We start from the raw sequence: 6202 nt of genomic DNA, 5'->3' as shown, positions 1-6202 counted from the left end.
GAGCCCAGTTTGAGGACCATGACCCAGAGCCACAACCAAGAAACCTTGAGCAAGTGGACTCGTGCTGATAGGATTACAGTTTGGTACATTGTAGGAAGACAGGAATTACATTTTAGGGCCATACATTAATACATAGAAAACATACATTAGTTTGGCCCCAAGAGGTGAATTTAAAGATTCTTTAGCTGACAATTGGCTGAAAGTTAGGCTTTGTCTAAAAGACCAGGAGTCAGTGATAAAGGGTCTGTTAATTAGAAACAAGTACTAGACCTGACTCAAATGGTTATGCATATGAGGACCCGCAGGTGTGTCATGCATAGCCTTAGGCCTGTTAGTGAGTCTCAAAGGACATCTCTAAAAATGGAGGGGGCATGATGGGGCAGGTCTCATCTCCTATCTCAGGCTAGCAACTCAGTTTTAGGGATCCCCTTGCCAGGAGGGTGTCCAGTCAGTCAGTCGCTGATAGGGGGAGCCTTAAGATTTTATTTTAGTTCACACTTCAAACTTCTGGGCTAAAGTGATCCTCCCACCTCAGCCTCCCAAATAGAAGGAACTGCAGGTACTTACCACATTTTTTATATGCCTGTAATCCTAGCATTCTGGGAGGCTGAGGCCGATGGATTGCTTGAGCTCACAGGTTCAAGGCCAGCCTGAGCAAGAATGAGATTCCTCATCTCTAAAAATAGCCAGGCATTGTAGTAGGTGCCTGTAGTCCCAGCTACTCAGGAGGCTAAGGCAAGAGAATCACTTGAGCCCAAGAGTTTGAGGTTGCTGTGAACTGCGATGCCACAGTACTCTACTAAGGGTGACAAAGTGAGATTCTGTCTCGAAAGAAAAAAAAAATTTTTTTTGGTAGATAAGGGGGTCTTGTCTTATTGCCCAGGGTAGTCTTGAATTCCCAGACTCAAGTGATCTTCTATCTCAGCCTCACAGAATGCTAGAATTACAGGTGGAAGGCACCAACAGGTGGCCTATTTGTTTGGTTTTTTTTTAGAGACAGTCTCACTTTGTTGCCCTCAGTAGAGTGCCATGGCAAAACAGCTCACGGCAACCTCCAGCTCTTGGGCTTAGGTAATTCTCTTGCCTCATCCTCCCGAGTAGTTGGGACTACAGGTGTCTGCCACAACGCCTGGCTGTTTTTTTGTTGCAGTTTGGCCGGGGCTGGGTTTAAACCCACCACCCTCGGTATGAGGGCGGCGCCCTACTCACCGAGCCACAGGCGCTGCCTGTGTCTGATGATTCTTACCTATTTACTTACAAGAAGGGAAACTATTAGATCTCTACAGCCAACATATGGTTCACTCAAATTAAGATAATTTTAGGAGAATTAATTTATAAAATGGCCATCTACAAAGACAGAGCATAGAGGACCTGTAACCTGTTGAGAGACTCTGGCAGGGCCAGGTGTGGTGGCTCACCCCTGTAATCATAGAATTCTGGGCGGCAGAGGCCGGTGGATTGTCTGAGCTCATGGGTTGGAGATCAACTTGAGCCAGAGTGAGACTCCACCTCTAAAACAGCTGGGTGTTGCCGTGGGCACCTGTAGTCCCAGCTACTTGGGAGGCTGAGGCAAGAGAATCACTTGGGTCCAAGATTTTGAGGTTGCTGTGAGCTATGATGCCAGAACACTCTACCAAGGGCGACAAAGTGAGAGTCTGTCTCAAAAAGAGACTCAGGCAGCCTGTGGTGACTGGTAAGGAAGGAACCAGAGAAGCAAATGCCTCACTCACCTCCCTCTCTCCAGCCTCCTTCTTACTCTCTCATGTGCCCTCGCCTGCCCCTAGGGAAAGGCAGGGAAGGGTGTGGAAGGGCAGAGGGAGAGCTCTGACAGAACCTAGATGCTGGCCAGAAGGTTGCTGGGTGTTTGGATGGCATCTTTCCTGAGGAATCCTCACGTGATCTTCAGGGTTTTCCTGAGCAGAGAAGAACCTACCAATCCCCTTTCTGGAGGAGAAAGGTTTGGTTACTTGTATTCCAGCCACTGAAAGGAGGCAGAGGGCTATGGGTCTCAGCCTGTAGCATTCTGCCTACCCACTCCCTTAATTCTCTAGTTTAGAAACCACAGGTATTAGGGTGGTGCCTCTGGCTCCGTGAGTAGGGCACCGGCCCCATATACCGAGGGTGGAGGGTTTAATCCCAGGCCCGGCCAAAACTGCAACAAAAAAATAGCTGGGCGTTGTGGCGGGTGCCTGTAGTCCCATCTACTCCAGAGGCTGAGGCAAGAGAAGTGCCTAAGCCCAAGAGTTGGAGGTTGCTGTGAGCTCTGACGCCACAGCACTACCAAGGGCAATAAAGTGAGACGTTGTCTCTTAAAAAAAAAAAGAAAGAAACCACAGGTATGGACTCACTCACATGTGCCCAGAGCCCCAGTTCAGGGCCTGCTGCTTCACCCTGTGCAGAGAATAAACCTCAGACTTCTGTGGGATGGAGGGAGGGGTAGTGACGGGGTGAGGGACATCTAGACCTCTAACTACTTCTTTTATTTTTTTTGAGGCAGGAGCTTCAAGCTGTCCCCCTGGGTAGAGTGCAGTGGCATCACAGCTCACAGCAACTTCCAACTCCTGGGCTCAAGTGAGTCTCCCGCCTCAGCCTCCTGAGTAGCTGGGACCACAGGTGCCTACCATAACGCCCAGCTGTTTTTTGGTTGCAGCCGTCATTGTTGTTTGGTGGTCCCGGGCTGGATTCGAACCCACACCTTGGGTGTACGTGGGTGGCGCCTTAGCCACTTGAGCCACAGGCACTGAGCCTCCTGACAGTTCTTAAGCCACCTGAGGATTTTGTGAAATACATTGGGTTGCTTCTCAGGTTTCCCTGCTGGCCATTTGCGATTTGGCATTTTCTAGTTGGCCGTGTTGATTGCCTCCTAAACTCAGTTGCCTTTTTGGCTCCTGGGCTCTATCTGGAAATCTCAAACTTTCTTTGGCTAAAACACAGCATATTTGAAGAGAGCTTATAGGAAAGAAGAAAGAAAGGCACTGGGTGGCTCCTGTGGCTCAGTGAGTAGAGTGCCAGCCCCATATACCAAGGGTGGTGGGTTTGAACCCAGTCCTGGCCAAACTGCAACAAAAAAAATAGCCAGGCATTGTGGCAGGCACCTGCAGTCCCAGCTACTCAGGAGGCTGAGGTGAGAAAATAGCCTAAGCCCAAGACCTGGAGGTTGCTGTGAGCTGTGATGCCACGGCACTCTACCAAGGGCAACAAAGTGAGACTCTGTCTCCGAAAAAAGAAAAAAAGGCACCCTGGGGACAGACTGTGATGTGCCCTGTGTAGATTGCACTTAATTATAAAGGCCATGGATATGCAGGTGTGTGACAGCAACTGAGGTCTAGCTATGTGGGTCTCTCAGCAAATGTGTTTGCCTTGGCCCCAGTTTTCTTTTTTTTTTTTTTTTTTTTTTTTTTTTTTTTTTATTGAATGGTAACTGTGTACATTGATGCACTTTGGGGGTACAGTGTGGTGTTTTCATACACAATCCAAGACACTTCCATCAAACTGGTTAATATAGCCTTCATGTAACTTTCTTAGTTATTATGTCAAAACATTCATATTCTACTCATAGAAAGATTCACTTGTACCCTTGCAAGATGAACCACAGAAGTGAACCCTCGAATCCCTCTCCCTCCCCCCGGCCCCAGTTTTCTATCGCCTCCTCTGTGCTGATTCAATAGGGTGTGTGGAAACAATAGACTGTAATATGCTATGCTGATGAGATGCTTTGAACAAGGCCAAATTTTTCCTGTCTCACGTTGTTACTTATACTGTTGCTTGGACTTGGAGCTTTCTCTATCTTTGTTATCTCTTCAACCCTTCCATCACTGCCAATAGGAATAGCGCCTGTAAGGCCCCTCCAGGTCAATTGCTATGAACCTGCTGCCCACAAATTCTCAAATCTTTTTTTTTTTTTTAAAGTGTTGGTGTTTGTTTATTTATCTGTTTTGAATAGTAACTCCCAAACTCTCAAATCTTTTTTTTTTTTTTTGGCCAGGTCTGGGTTTGAACCCACCACCTCTGGCATATGGAGCCAGCACCCTACTCCTTGAGCTACAGGTGCTGCCCCAAATCTTTTTTTTTCTTTAATTTTTTTTAAGGGTTAGTGTTTGTTTGCTTATCTGTTTTGAGACAAAGTCTCACTCTGTGGCCCTGGGTAGAGTGCTGTGGAGTCACAGGTTACAGCAACCTCAAACTATTGAGCTTAAGTGATCCTCTTGCCTCAGCCTCTGGAGAAGCTGGGACCATAGGTGCCCACCACAAAACCTGGCTAGTTTTTCGTTTTGGGTTTTTTTTTTTTTTGTAGTTTTTTTTTGTGGCTGGGGCTGGGTTTGAACACACCACCTCCGCATATGGGGCTGGCACCTAGTTTTTTATTTTTAGTAGAGATGGGGTCTTTCTCTTGGTCAGCCTGGTCTTGAACTCCTGAGTTGGTCTTGAACAACCCACCCACCTGGGCTTCGCAGAGTGCTAGGATTATAGGTATGAGCCATCCCACCCAGCCCAAATTCTCAAATCTTTAATGATGACCATTTTTTTTCTCACCTGCCTATATTAATCAAGTTTTTCCAGACTCACAGAACATATACATGTATATGTCAATTATAAGGAATTGGTTCATGCAAATATGGAAGCTGATAAGTCCTAAGATTTGTAGGGTAAGTCAGAAGGCTGGAAACTCAGGAGGACAGATGGTGCAGTTTCAGAACATGCCCAAAGGCCTGAGGACCAGGAGAACGGATGGTGCAGTTCTGGTCTGAAGGATGAAAGAACTGCTGATCAGTTTGAGGCCAAAAGTAGGAAAAGCCAGAATTCTACTTGGAAGGCAGTCAGGTAAGAAGAGTTCTTTCTTCTTTCACCCAGGGTGGGGTGCGGTGGATGTGTCATTCTTTTTGTTAGTCAAGCCTTTAATTGATTGGATGAGAACAACTTGTATTAGGAAGGGCGATTGCTTCACTTGCTTACTGTTTTAATTTTGTGTGTGTGGGGGGCGGTGGGCATGGTGGCTCCTGCTCCTGCCTGTAATCCCAGCACTCTGGGAGGCCAAAGTGGGAGGATTGCATGAACTCAGGAGTTGAAGACCAGCCTGGGCAAGAATGAGACCCTGTCTCTACTAAAAAAAATAGAAAAACTAGCCAAGTGTTGTGGGCACCTGTAGTCCTAGGTGCTCAGGGAAGCTGAGGCAGGAGGATCACTTGAATCTAGGTGTTTGAGGTTTCTGTGAGCTAGGCTAAAGCCACTGCATTGTAACATGGGCAACAGAGCAGAGACTCTGTCACCCTGGGTAGAGTATAATTAATATACTCTTTCATTTTTTTGTAAGAGACAGAGTCTCACTTTATCGCACTGGGTAGAGTGCTGTGATATCACAGCTCACAGCAACCTCCCAACTCCTAGGCTTAGGTGATCCTCTTGCCTCAGCCTCCCCAGTAGCTGGGACTACAGGTGCCCTCCACAATGCTATTTTTTTGTTACAGTTTGGCCAGTGCTGGGTTTGAACCTGCCACCCTCCATATATAGGGCCAGTGCCCTAACCACTGAGCCACAAGCACCACCCATGCTTGGATATTTTTAGAGACATGGTATTGCTCTAGCTCAGGCTTGTCTCAAACTTGTGAGCTCAAGCCATCCGCCTGCCTCCTGTCTGCCTCGGCCTCCCAGAGTGCTAGGATTACAGGTGTGAGCCACCTCCCTCTCACTGAGCCACAGGCCCCACCCTATCTTTTTATTTTTTGAGACAGAGTGTCACTCTCTTGCTCCCCTGTGCCTTGGTGTCATAGCTCACAGCAACCTCAAACTCTTGGGCTTAAGGGATCCTCCTGCCTCAGACTTTCAAATGCTGGGACTATAGGCACCTGCCACCACACCCAGCTAGTTTTTCTATCTTTAGTAGACATGAGGTCTTGCTCTTGTTCAGGCTGGTCTCAAACTTCTGAGCTCAAACAATCCACCCACATCAGCCTCCCAGAGTGCTGAGATTATAGGCGAGAGCCACCGTGCCTGGCCATTTATCTTGAGTATCTATCTAGGAGTGAAATTACTGGGTGATATGGTAAATCTGTGGTTGGTCATTGAGGAACTTCCAAACTATTTCTATGATGGCTTTACCATTTTATATTCCTACCCACAGTGAATGAGGTTTTCAATTTTCTTGCATTTTCTCCAATACTTGTTATCTAGCCAACCAAAAACCTTTTAAATTTTTTTTTTTTTT

This window comes from Otolemur garnettii, unplaced genomic scaffold (assembly GCF_000181295.1).
Source record: "Otolemur garnettii isolate 467f Iridium unplaced genomic scaffold, OtoGar3 scaffold00091, whole genome shotgun sequence".
In the NCBI taxonomy this organism is placed as follows: domain Eukaryota; kingdom Metazoa; phylum Chordata; class Mammalia; order Primates; family Galagidae; genus Otolemur; species Otolemur garnettii.
Note: the sequence above shows the minus strand (reverse complement) of the source record.